The 13,569-nt window shown below is 43.1% G+C and overlaps 1 protein-coding gene across 1 annotated transcript in view; it reads right to left on the bottom strand.

Annotated features, from left to right (window-relative positions):
• Window positions 1-348: 348 nt before the first annotated feature.
• DEXI (Dexi homolog) overlaps window positions 349-13,569 on the bottom strand; it is a 38,660-nt gene continuing 25,439 nt past the window's right edge. Inside the window, exon 2 of the mRNA XM_033963558.1 lies at window positions 349-469. The gene's annotated coding sequence lies outside the window, so the exon portion shown is untranslated. The remainder of the gene's footprint in view (window positions 470-13,569) is intronic.

Raw genomic sequence — 13,569 nt, 5'->3', positions numbered from 1 at the left:
TAGCGATTGCTATGCCTTAAGGGCTTACTGTGATTTAGTACAAGGGTCCCTCTGTTCTTTAAGTTAGCAGCCAATAACATTGTATGTATTTGTCTGGTACTACACTTCATAAACTGTGAACAGAGGTTGTTCTTTTTTGTTGTATTTAATGTATGTTTGTTCAAAATGTTATCAATTTCAGGCAACTGCATTTTAAGATTATTGGTTGGAGCAGTCGGAGGACTCGGTTTTGCAAAATGTTCTTTAGGAATTCTTGTTCTGCCATACCTCTAAAACTAGGGAGGGAATATAAAAACACCGTGTGCAATTGCAGGAGTCTGAGAAACGGGTTCGAAAAGTTTTTCCAGAGTAGATTTTCGCATTGTTCTGTCCTTCCATTTCTTTGTCACCTGCTTGAGAGTCTTTTTTTTTTTTTTTTTTTCAGATGGTTCTGTGGTTTCAATCATGGCATGTTTTCAAGCGAGTGGATCTAGGATAGAGAAAAATAGGGCTTTTACAAAAGATATTACAAACTGAAGTCCCTGAAAATTTTTTTTTTTAAATTAAATACCCAATATTTAAAAACAAAACAAAACTGAGCCTCTAAATTTGTGCCCTATTTTCAACAAACTTAGCTCCTATGAGCCTGATATTCAGAAGCAGGAATCCAATCAGACCCTCACACAATTTTGAAATGTGCTACATTTTCAAGTATCTGGTTCCAAAGTGTGTGCTTATAATCTTCTTTCAACCTGCACATTCAAATGTTCTTGTTTCATCTAATCAACATTACTCATGCCGCAGACCTCGGAAACACCCCTCCTCCGTCCCATATAGGTTATGTTTTTAACGGGGAGCAACGAGTGTGAACTCCTCACTGGTCAAGGCTCAATTTTCTGATGATTTACTCATTTCATTAATGCATTTTATGAATCTCTTAAATTTCTTAAAAATCTAATGAGATATAGTACTTATCTTCATAAGTGCTTAAGTATTTAAGCGGGTGGAAGGATGTTGCAGATGGCAGACAAGACACAAATGATGTCATTTAGTTCGTTGAAATCCAAAAACAGCTTCTGTAGTTTTTTTAATCATTGGATTCAGTTGCCAATTGTCTAAACCAGTGGTTCCCAAGCCTGTCCTGGAGGACCACCAGGCCAATCGGGTTTTCAGGCTAGCCCTAATGAATATGCATGAGAGAGATTTGCATATAATAGAAGTGACAGGCGTGCAAATCTGCTCCATGCATATTCATTAGGTCTAGCCTGAAAACCCGATTGGCCAGGACAGGGTTGGGAAGCACTGGTCTAAAAGATGTGTTAAGTTTTTACATTTTCATACTAGTCTCAAAGTTTTTAGAGCATGACATGGGGATGGACCACTGGTCTGACCCAGCAGCGGCAATTCTTATGTTCTTATGACACAATTTGTCCCTGTCCCCATCCCTGCTCCATGGGTACCCGTCTCCGTGCCATTCTCTAGCTGGGACCCTGTTGCATACCCAAGATATTTAGGGTGTAAGGCAGCCACAAAGGATTGTCTCATTTAATGGAGACCCTTAGACAGCAGTGGGGAATCCAAGAACTCTCCTGACTTACTGTGTTGGAAGGGAGTACCTGTACTCAGCTGAAATGTGAATCTGGATATTTAGGGCTCCTTTTACAAAGGCGCGCTAGCGGGGTTAACGTGCGTGACTTTTTGTCACGCGCTAACCCTCGCGCTGGCCAAAAACTACCGCCTGCTTAAAAGGAGGTGGTAGCGGCTAGCGCATCCGGCGTTTTAGGGACCACGCGGTATTACGCGCAATATACCGGTAACGCGCCTTCGTAAAAGGAGCCCTCAGTATTAAATTTAGTTAATCCCATGAATGTTTCTGCACTTGCTGTTTTAACGGTGAGGAAGAAGGATGGCCAGGAAGCATGTGCTGATTACCAATGCTAAGTGCTGAACTCTTTTTCAACACAATAAGTTCTGTTTTCTCTCTCTCTAGAAATAAGAGTGAAGCTTGCAGTGCCAGACTAGGAATTGAGCAGTTGCCGAGGAATGTTTTTGCAAAATGCTTTTGCAGTCTAAAAGCTCCTTTTACAAGGGTACTGAATGTGCACTTCTTGCCTGATCTCATCAAAACGTTTCTAGTCCCCCTGGATACAGAACCAGGCGCGATGCCATTTATACACTTCTTAAAAACGCACGCAGATTTAATAATTACAAAAACCATTCATAAGAACATAAGAAGTGCCTCTGCTGGGTCAGACCAGTGGTCCATCATGCCCAGCAGTCCGCTCACGTGGTGGCCCAACAGTTCCAGGACCTGTGTAGTAGTCCTCTATCTATACCCTTCTATCCCCTTTTCCTTCAGAAAATTGTCCAATCCCTTCTTGAACCCTAATACCGTACTCTGTCCTATCATGCCCTCTGGAAGCGCATTCCAGGTGTCCACCACCCGTTGGGTGAAGAAAAACTTCCTAGCATTGGTTTTGAATCTGCACCCCTTTCAACTTCTCCGAATGCCCTCTCGTTCTTGTAGTTTTCGAGAGTTTGAAGAATCTGTCCCTCTCCACTTTCTCTATGCCCTTCATGATCTTATAGGTCTCAATCAAGTCCCCTCTAAGTCTTCAATGCAGTTAAAGAAACAATTAACACAGAAACTGCGGGAAAAAAAATAAGGGCTGATAAAAGACCACGGGCCTGATATTGAGACTGCAGGAGGCAGCGGTCAGCGGCAACGCCGGATAATCAGTGCCGGGGTCATTAGCATTGAATAACTGGTTTGAAGTTCAGTGTCTCACTCTAGGCTGGCACAGCCGATTTTCATCAGCTGGCCAGCTAAGGGGTTAATAATAACGGCCAATCATAGACCTGCTTTTTAGGTGGGTCTATCTTGCCGCATGCCTAAGCTGGCCAGCCATTGAAACTCGGCAGTGACTGGCTATGTCGAGTGACCGGGCTAACCGGCAAGCCAGATATTCATTGGAATAGAGCTGGCTTTCTCTCACTGAATATCGGCGGATATCCGGCCAAAAGGAACCTAGCCGGCCAAGAGCTGTTTCCATCCAACTAAGTCCCACTAAATATTGGGGAGCATATGGCCTATCCCAGTTATCGCAAACTGTATGCTGTGATGAGATTTCAGGTGTGCCGCGAGATGCCAGCGAGGAGAGGCGCCGACTGACTTATTACAGGACGTGCCTCTCGTGGCTAGATGCATGACCAGTAGACAGTCAGCCGGTGTTGATGCCGTCCTCCTCCAGCAACCCCCATTGGCATAGTAATAGCAGGCTCAGGGCCCCATCTGCAGGGTCTCCACACATGCACAAATGTAGATGTGATGACATCATGCATGTGCTTGCCATCTACTATCCCTTTCTCTCCCTTAGAGAACCTAAATGCTTGTCCCAAGCTTTCTTGAATTCAGACCACCTCCACAAGGAGGCCATTCTTTCTGTGTACTTCTTTAGATGAAGTATTTAGGTGAAGTATTTCTTTAGGTTATTCCCCTTTCACCTTCATTCCAGAGCTGAAGCCTTCTGCCCAATGTGTGGTGGTGGCCAAAAAACCAAACAGGATGCTATGAGTTATTAGAAAAGGGATGGTAAATAAGACCAATAATATTATAATGCCACTATATATTGCTCCATGGTGCAACCTCACCTTGAATACTGCCTTCAATTCTGGTCGCCATACCTCATAAAAGATTTAGCAAAATTAGAAACTAAAATCTGCCTTTAATGTGCTCGCTAAACCTGTTCCAGCATAAGCAAGGTAAGGGGGGATGGGACTGTCTATTGTATGTTATAGTTTAATATACTGTATATTAGATGAAAGAGGGGACAAAGGTAATCCTTGTACGACTCCCCAATTCCAATGAAACATTTGAGATGTTCAGACATGAAATTTTCAGTCAGTCCCAAATGAGGAGATCCAACACAGAACCTCCTTTACCCAAGTGCAACATCTCTCTACTAATATTGATGGTTTCATTACATCATAAGCAGAAGGGCTCCGAGGTAGAATAACATTATTCGCCGATGATGCCAAACTGAGCAATGTGGTGAGCAAAAGCACAGACAAAAAAGCAATGGCAGACGATATGGTCTTACTTCTGCTAGAGCACTGGTCTAGGTCCTGGCAACTCAGCTTCAATGCCAAAAAATGCAAAGTCATGCACCTGGGAAGCCAAAATCCATGCAAGATTTACACCCTAAATGGCGAGATTCTGATAAGAACTGAAGCAGAAAGAGACTTAGGGGTGATTGTCAGGGAAGACATGAAGTCTGCAAACCAAGTGGAGCAAGCTTCATCCAAAGCAAGGCAAATCATAGGTTGCATACGCAGGAGTTTCGTCAGCCGTAAACCTGAAGTCATTATGCCACTGTATAGATCCATGGTGAGACCGCACCTGGAGTACTGTGTGCAATTCTGGAGGCCGCATTACCGCAAGGACGTGCTGAGACTGGAATCGGTCCAGAGAATGGCCACCAGGATGATCTCGGGACTCAAAGAGCTCCCGTACGAGGAGCGGTTAGGGAAATTGCAGCTCTACTCACTCGAGGAGCGTCGAGAGAGGGGAGATATGATCGAGACATTCAAGTATCTCACGGGCCGTATCGAGATGGAAGAAGACATCTTCTTCTTCAAGGGTCCCGCGGCAACAAGGGGGCATCCGTGGAAAATCAGGGGCGGGAAACTGCACAGTGACACTAGGAAGTTCTTCTTCACTGAAAGGGTGGTTGATCGCTGGAATAGTCTTCCACTTCAGGTTATTGAGGCCAGCAGTGTGCCAGATTTTAAGGCCAGATGGGATAGACATGTGGGATCTATCCGCAAAGATAGATAGGGAGGGTCACTGGAGTGGGCAGACTTGATGGGCCGTGGCCCTTATCTGCCGTCTATTTCTATGTTTCTATGTAAGCCGATAACAGGTCTAATGATATCAACAGGCCAGGATTATTTTTATCCATATAAAAACGAATCCGATCCATCAATGCAATTAAACGGGTATTTGAGCCACTTCCCGTTCTGAAATGAGCTTGCACAATATCCAGAAGTCGCTTATCCTCCAAATATCCACTAAACCAGCGGTCTCAAACACGCGGCCCATGGGCCGCATGTGGCTCTCCAGGTTTTATTTGCGGCCCGCAGTCTGGAGGCCATCATTCTCTTTTGGAGCAGCAACCGGCTCGTTTGCTCAAAGCCGCGGGTTGGCGGCTCCTTGTGCTATCCACTCCTGCATCGGAAGCCTCTCTGATGTCACTACATCAGAGAGGCTTCAGACGCAGGCGCGGATCTCGCAAGGAGCCGCCACCCGCGGCTTTGAACGAACGAGCCGGCCAGACACGCTGCTGCTCCAGTAGCGTACCAAGGGGGGGGGGGGGGGGCGGTCCACTGTTCTCTTCTCTGCAGGGCCGACCAACTCTGGCGGCCCAACGTCAATTCTGACGTCGAGAGGACGTTCTGGCTAGCCAATCGCTGCCTGGCTGCCCAGAACGTCCTTTCCGACGTTAGAATTGACATCGGGCAGCGAGAGTTGGTCAGCCCCGTGCAGAAGAGAAGCAGGGAGATGGCCTGTTCCCGATAGCGGCAGCAGCATCAGCCTATTCCGCGGCAGCGGTGGCATGGGGGAGGGCAGGAAGGTAGGAAGAAAGAAAGAAAGAAGGTGGGGTGGGGACAGGGAGCCAGAAAAAAAAGCAAAAAATGGGGCACGGAGGAAGGAAGAAATAAGGAGGGGGGACAGGGAACCAGAAACAAAGCAAAAAATGGGGCACGGAATCAGAGAAAGACAGACAGAGAAAGAAAGAAAAAGTTGGGGGAGGGAATGAGGTCTGGAGGAGAGGAAGCATACAGGAGGCTGAAAGAAGGGAAGAAGTACTGGATGCACAGTCAGAAGAATAAAGTGCAACCAGAGACTGATGAAATTACCAAACAAAGGTAGGAAAATGATTTTATTTTCAATTTAGTGATTGAAATGTGCCAGTTTTGAGAAAGAAAAGATATTGAACTTTAAATGTGAGTGCTGCAGAAAAAAATAGAGTACTTGGAGGGCCGCAGAAAAAATAGTTAATGTCTTATTAAAGAAATGACAATAGTCAATGAGGTAAAACTCTTTATAGTTTATATATCTTTCCTTTTAACTGTTATAGGAAAGATATATAAACTATAAAGAGTTTTACCTCATGCAAAACTGTCATTTCTTTAATAAGGCATTAACTATTTTTTCTGCGACCCTCCAAGTACCTACAAATCCAAAATGTGGCCCCGCAAAGGGTTTGAGTTTGAGACCACTGCACTAAACTGACTACGGACCCCCCTTCTCTATTAATTTTGCCAAAGAGACAAAGTAAGAAGTGGATCTATAGCTCTCAACCCACGATCTATCCAACTCCTCCATTTTCAAAATTGGAATATCAATGCTTCTTTCATACAGGATGGAAGTAAATCCTGAGATAAGGAGCTATTTATCATATTAAAAAGCCAACCAAAAATCTCTTCCAAACATGAAAAACTAAAAAACTTGGATCTAAAGGTGAGCCTTTATGCTGTAATTAACACAGCACTATCCAATGTAATTTATTTATTCAGAAATTACTATACTACCTTAACTGACTTGCAGGGCAAAGAAGTGTACAGACAAATAAAAACTGATAAGAAAGGAACTACAATAAAGGATAGGAAAGAAAACATTTGTCAGGGCAGCAATCAAACGCAATGTTTCCTCTAAGCTTAGCAGGAGTCCTTCAAATGCATTGCTGCCAGTGGGGTGTGGTGGCTCAATATTGCTTTTTTTCAATCACTACAAACAGGTAGGTTCCATGGAGTTCTACGGAGCTTACTTGTTCCTCACTATGGTGAAACACCTCCTCCCATTGGCAGGACTGTAGGTGGTGGATTCCTGCTCACCTTAAAGGGAACAGTGGTCGTATGCCCATTAACAGTCTTGGACGTCAGAGACCAAGACCACATTCCCATCACCTGAGATTGTAGACCTGCTGAATTAACTAATAACAGCATAAAGCTCACTCAGACCCACCTCACTCCCCTTTACCGAGTCTCCTGGAAGAGGTGGTGGAGACAGAGACTGTGTCTGAATTTACGAAGGCACATGGGATCTTTTAGAGAGAGGAAGAGTTAATGGTTACTGCGGATGGGCAGGCTGGATGGGCCATTTGGCCTTTATCTGCTATCATGTTTCTATAATCATAAAGCTCTATGACATCACAATGCAGACAAGAACCTTAGCCTATAGGAAGAGGAGATGCAAATGTTAAGAGCCTTAGCCAATAGGGAGAGGAGATAGTGGATGTTGTAGATGGGCAGACTGGATGGGCCATTTGGCATTTATATGCCATCATGTTTTTTTTTTAATACTTTTTATTGATAAAGCAGCCAATATCATAACAAGAAACAGAAGACTGTATTATTTGTGACTGTTTTTCTATGTTTCTATCTGTGTATCCTTTTCATGGCCATTTGATACTGTAAATCACAGCTTACTCCTTGATATGCTGTCCTCATTTGGATTCCGTGATTCTGTCCTCTCCTGGTTTGCCTTCTACTTTTCCAACGCACCTTTAGTGTATGTATTGGTGTGTCCTCTTCTGTTGCTACCCCGTTAGCGGTTGGAGTACCCCAGGGTTCTGTCTTAGGACCTCTTCTCTTCTCTCTCTACACCTCTTCACTCGGTGCCCTGATCTCCTCCCATGGCTTCCAGTATCACCTATATGCTGATGACTCCCATATCTACCTCTCTACACCTGAAATTTCACCTAAAGTCCAAGAAAAAGTCTCTGCTTGTTTGGCTAACATTGCTGCCTGGATGTCAACTGAAACTAAATATGTCCAAGACTGAGCTGGAAATCTTTCCTCCTAAACCCTCTGCTCCTCCTCCTCCTTTCTCCATCTCTGTAAATAATACTGTTATTGTTCCAGTCTCCTCTGCTCGCAACCTTGGAGTGGACTTTGATTCTGACCTCTCATTTTCTATGTATATCCAACAAGCTGCTAAGACCTGTCGCTTAAATATCTCCAAAATTTGCCCCTTCCTCTCTGAGCACACTACTCAGACCCTTGTCCAAGCTCTCGTAATCTCACACTTAGATTAATGCAATCTACTCCTAACTGGTATCCCTCAGTGTCACCTCTCCCCCTTGCAATCTGTGCAAAACTCTGCTGCGCGACTCATCTTCTACCAACCTCGCTACACTCATGTCACCCCTCTCCTTAAGTCACTTCACTGGCTCCCCATCTGCCATCGCATACAGTTCAAGATCTTATTGCTGACCTACAAGTGTGTTCATTCTGCTGCCCCCAATATCTCTCCTTGCTTCTCTCTCCTTATACACCTCCCAGAGAATTCCATTCCTCAGATAAGTCACACTTAGCGTTACCCTTCTCCTCTACTGCCAATTCCAGATTTTGTTCCTTTCATCTAGCTGCCCCCTATGCATGGAATAAATTACCCAAGTTTGTCCGTCAAGCCCCTTCCCTTGTTTCAAAGTAGACTGAAAACCCACCTTTTTGATATAGCTTTCAATCCTTAACCCTACTCCTCTGCTGTCCAACCCAGACCGCTGATTAACCATTCCCCTTAACTTTATCCATGGGTTCACAGTCATTCGCACACGGGACAAAGCCGCGCCGACATTTGAGCCCAGAGAATTGGGCGCAAGACTGTAGCGCACTGCCAGAAAAGTTAATTTTAAAGAGCTCCGATGGGGGGTGTAGGGGGGAACCCCCTAGTTTACTTAATAGTGTTTGTGCTGCCATTGGGGGGGGGGGTTTGGGGGGTTGGAACACCCATTATAGAGGAAACTTAACTTTTTCCCGATTTTTTAGGAAAAAGTTTTCTGTATGTGGGGGGTTGCACCCCCCACATCCCCCAACGGCAGCGCGAACAGTATTAAGTAAAGTGGGGGGGTTCCCCCCACACCCCCTGTCAGAGCTCTTTAAAATTAACTTTTACAGCAGCGTGCTGGAGTCTTGTGCGCAATTGTCAGTGCTGAAATGTTGGCGCGGCTTTGTCCGGCGCGCTTTTGTCCCGTCACTGTATCCATGACATCCTGTTTGTTTGTCCTAGCTGTTTAGATTGTAAGCTCTTTAGAGCAGGGACTGTCTTCTTTGTAACTCTGTACAGCACTGGGTATGTCTGCTAGTGCTACAGAAATAATTAATAGTAATGTAGTAGTGTGAAGAGTTTCAGTCTTTGGGAAGCAGAGCTGAGATTGTGATGTCATAATGCCTCATTCCACCAATAAGAGCCAACCTCATCAGTGATGTCACAATGGCTTCATTGTCCTGAACCTCCACTGCCCTCCAACCAGATTAACTGTATCCATGACATCCTGTTTGTCTGTCTTGCCTGTTTAGATTGTAAGTTCTTTCAAGCAGAGACTGTTTTCTTACTCTTTGTGACTGTACAGCGCTGCGTACGTCTGGTAGCGCTATAGAAATAATTAATAGCAGTAGTAGTATGAGCAATCGCATTACCTGACACACTCTTCTTCAAATCATTAATCTGTGTTGAAAATAATGCCTTGCTGTATCATCCACCTCCAAGTCCTGAACATTGTTCTCTTCTGGGCTCCTTCCACTGCCCAACAAAATCCAAAACCTCTCTTTTATTTATCGTAGCTATTATTAGTGTGGGAAAACCAAGACTTCTTTGCTAATAGAATATTAACTACATAAATGTTTGCTTCCCTTCTCCATACCTGTTAATCCTCTAAACCTTTTTGTTCGCAATTAAATTCTTTCAAATTTGCGCAAGGCTCTCTCTTTTGTGCCAACAACTGCGCACTGAACCATTTTCTCTAACTTGGATACAGTGTTATTCTGTACAAGATTTCTTCCAGCACTAATCTGTGAGTCTTAAGGTTAAATGCCAGTAGAATTCACAATATGATTCCTAAACTTCAATATTCATATCTACAAAACATAACCAACATAAATGAGTTATTAAAAATAACCCATCCGAACCTTTCTTGATAAAATATAGATGTTTGCAAGGCTTTAATGTTGGAATCCTGCTGGAGGAAATCTCTGGCAGCCTACCAACATTCCCCTAGCTGGTGTTCCTTTGTTAATCTACCATAAGGTGACATTCTGTCCTTTTGCACTGGTATACACGGCTTATCTGACTGGACTGGACTTCTCTTTTTCATGTGATTTTTTTTTTCTTTGAAGAGAAATAAACATCGTATGATATGCCATGATAGTTAAATGTAGAATCGAAAAGTGGGAACTTCTTTAATGCAAGGCCCTATATTCTGAATCATGAACTAATATGCTCTTCACGTGAAAAGCAGTTTACCCTGTTTTCATGCAAAGTTGCTTGGCAAAAGTATACTTTGTGGCAGTACATTTTTGACACAGAGAAGGATTATGTACATTTTGCATTAAGCTGCTGCAATGCAAAATCATGCAAACCAGCTCATTAATGCCAAAAAGGGGAACATGACCATGCAAACTGTAGTTATTTTCCCAAGCAAACATACAAGGGCCCCCCTACTCTCAGGGGATCTCTATTCCCTAGAAGCCCAGTGGACCTGATACCCCACACCTGATGTAGGGCTAAAATGTTTTACAAGCCCCCCCTTCCTTAAACCCCACACCTTATCTCTCTGATACCCACCCTACAAGAGCTTGGGGAGGGGGACTGTGAAGACAGAAGTGATCTTTACTTGCTCTTGCCTGAATCCTCCCTGCAAAATGATACAGGCTGATCCCTATCTGTAGTCACATGACTCTACCACTAGAGGTCAGACTCCATGTCAGCACTGCCATTATAAGTTAGACAGCCATCAGGGCAGGGGTGAGTGGCAATCAGCCTTTGGGGTGAACTGTGTGTGTGTGTGTGTTGGGGGGGGTCTCAAGGGGATGTGAGGGATAGAGGTGCACTAAAACACTAGCGCGCCTTAGTAAAAGGACCCCATAGTAACATGTACATAGTAAATGATGGCAGATAAAGACCTGAATGGTCCATCCAGTCTGCCCTGTAATCACATGCAAAACAATTTCATGATAAAATTAAAATGTATTTTTTCTTTGTTATTTCTGGGCCACATAGACCTTAGAAGTCTACCCAGTACAGACCTTAGTTTCCAACTACTGGAATTGACGTTGAAGCTCACCTCAGCCTATCCAAACCATCTCCTTTGCTGGATTCAGACTGTGAAAGTTTGCCCATTCATATTCTAATTAGAGATCCTCTGTCTTCATCCCACACTTTTTTGAATTCCATCACAGTTTTCCTTTCCACTATTTCCCTCAGGATGGCATTCCAGGCATCCACCACCCTCTCCATGAAAAAGAATTTCCTAAAATTACTCTTAAGTCTACTACCCCTCAACCTCAATTTATGTCCTCTAGTTTTACCAATTTCCCTTCTCTGAAAAAGATTTGGGGCTAGATTCACTAACCTTAACGATCGTGTCCCGAGCAGTTTGAGACCCCAACCCGATTCACTAACCTTCCTCCTGATCCGCACATGCAAATGAGGGGCAGGGCATCCAAAAGTAGGAAGGCAGCGATTCACGAAACAATTTCAGGAACACCGACTAGGCTGCCCGATCAAAAAAGAAGCGACTGCCGAGGACCAGTCGCTCACGTCCCTACCGACTCTCCTGCTCTCTGCTGCCCCGACTCTTCCAAAGGAAAACAGTTGCAAGAAGTTTAGACCTGGATTGGAGACACTGCAGATAGGGCTAGATTCTCTCCTGCTCTCTGCCGCCCTGCTCTGCAGTGCAAGCCCGTATTCATTGTGGATATCCAGAAAACCTGACCTGGCTGCGGCTCTCGAGGACCAGAATTGCCTACCCCTGGGCTAGACCATAGGCAACTTTATAACACTCTGTTACCAATTATCACTATTATAAATGTAGCCCCAAAGACTCAACGAACACCGACCCAACTCAGGTTGCAAAAGCAGTGCTCTTATAGGGTACAGCAGCACTTTCACTGGCCGGGTTAGACTGGAAAAAATGAGCAATAAACAAAAACCTCCAAAAAAAGAGAGAAAAATTCTCTTGCTCCGAAAACCCCAGTCAAACCAATAAGATCAACATCCCCCCCAAAACAATAATACGTATATGAAAACAATTTTTTCTGGTGTCAAATTCTGAGCAAGAAAATTTTCCTCTCTTTTTTGAGGTTTTCGTTTTTTGCTCATTTTTTTCCGGTCTAACCTGGCCAATGATAGTGCTGCTGTACCCTATAAGAGCACCGCTTTTGCAACCTTGGATCGGTGCTCGTTGAGTCTTTGAGGCTACGTTTATATTTAAATTATTTTTGTTGAATGTAAGGAAATATAATAAAAAGCAGAAATAAAAGAAAATCATTTATACAAACATCAAAGATCAGATTTAAACAATTGCAGTTTCAACTACCAATCTCTATTCTACCATCCCATGTCCCATTCCTACACACCCAATTTCCAAAGTAATAAATATATCAATTGAAAAATAAATATTCAAATAAATAAATATATCTTTCCAGAACTGCATAATAATAATAATAAATAAATAATTTAAAAAACAACAACCCAAATTAAGGTTTTCCTAAAAGAACACAACTGCGAGCAGCTGGAGTCAATATTTCTAAAAATGGCTTCCAAATATTAAGCAAAATCCTACCTTTCTTCGTATCCCAGTCAGAAACAGACATAGCCTTTATTAGCACTAAAAATAACATTTGTGCTCTCCAATGACCATAATTTTGTCCTGTAGACTCTAGCCATGCAGAAAGAGGCTACGTTTATAATTGTGATAAATGATTGTGCCTCCCCCACCCCCAATCAGTAATATCTTATTACTCCAATGTTTGTAAGCCAGCTGTATTTTGGTTTAGAAAGTAATCTAATAACCATGTTTTGTAATGTTTGGAGCTTTTTCAAAGTTGAACTTGCAAGGTCAACACAGACAATGTTACAATAGTCTAACCTTGATATAACCAAAACAAAGAATGAGAACAGGAAAATTATTGTGATCAAATGTCTGATGAAATGCAACTGGTGGAAGATGGAAAAACTAGTTCTACATATATTTTATCGTAAACCGCTTAGATTTAGCTTTTGTTTTATATTTGTGGTATATTAAATGAAACTTGAACTTTAGAGACCTGAGAAATAAAGGAAATATTAGAATCTAACATGATCCTAAGTAACAAAAGCTGTTTACTGGAGTAATTAAGTTTCCAAAGAGGTCAATAGAAATTGTAGGTTGAGAAAGTCTTGTTTTTTCTTTGTTTATAACTAGTCTGCATTGGAGAAGTCAATCTGCTACAGATTTTAACTTCTTGAAGCAGACCGAAAGAAGAAGAAAACAGGTTTGTGGGATGAATTAAGAGAATATCACCTGCATAAAAATATGCAAATATTCCCTTTGGCTGGAATAAGTGAAGCTAACGGACTAAAAATTAGTTTAAAAAAGAATAGGAGATAAAATTGAGCCCTTTGGAACACCACGGTGCATATCTGATTAGAAATGCTCTATTTACTATAGCAACTAGCCAGCATTCAGTGAAATTCAGCAAAAGCTAGATCCACACCCTCAAGGCATGTCCCTCACCTCTCTATCCCCAGCCCCATCCATCCTGTCA

This window comes from Geotrypetes seraphini, chromosome 11 (assembly GCF_902459505.1).
Source record: "Geotrypetes seraphini chromosome 11, aGeoSer1.1, whole genome shotgun sequence".
NCBI lineage: Eukaryota > Metazoa > Chordata > Amphibia > Gymnophiona > Dermophiidae > Geotrypetes > Geotrypetes seraphini.
This window is presented reverse-complemented; position numbering and strand designations above follow the sequence as displayed.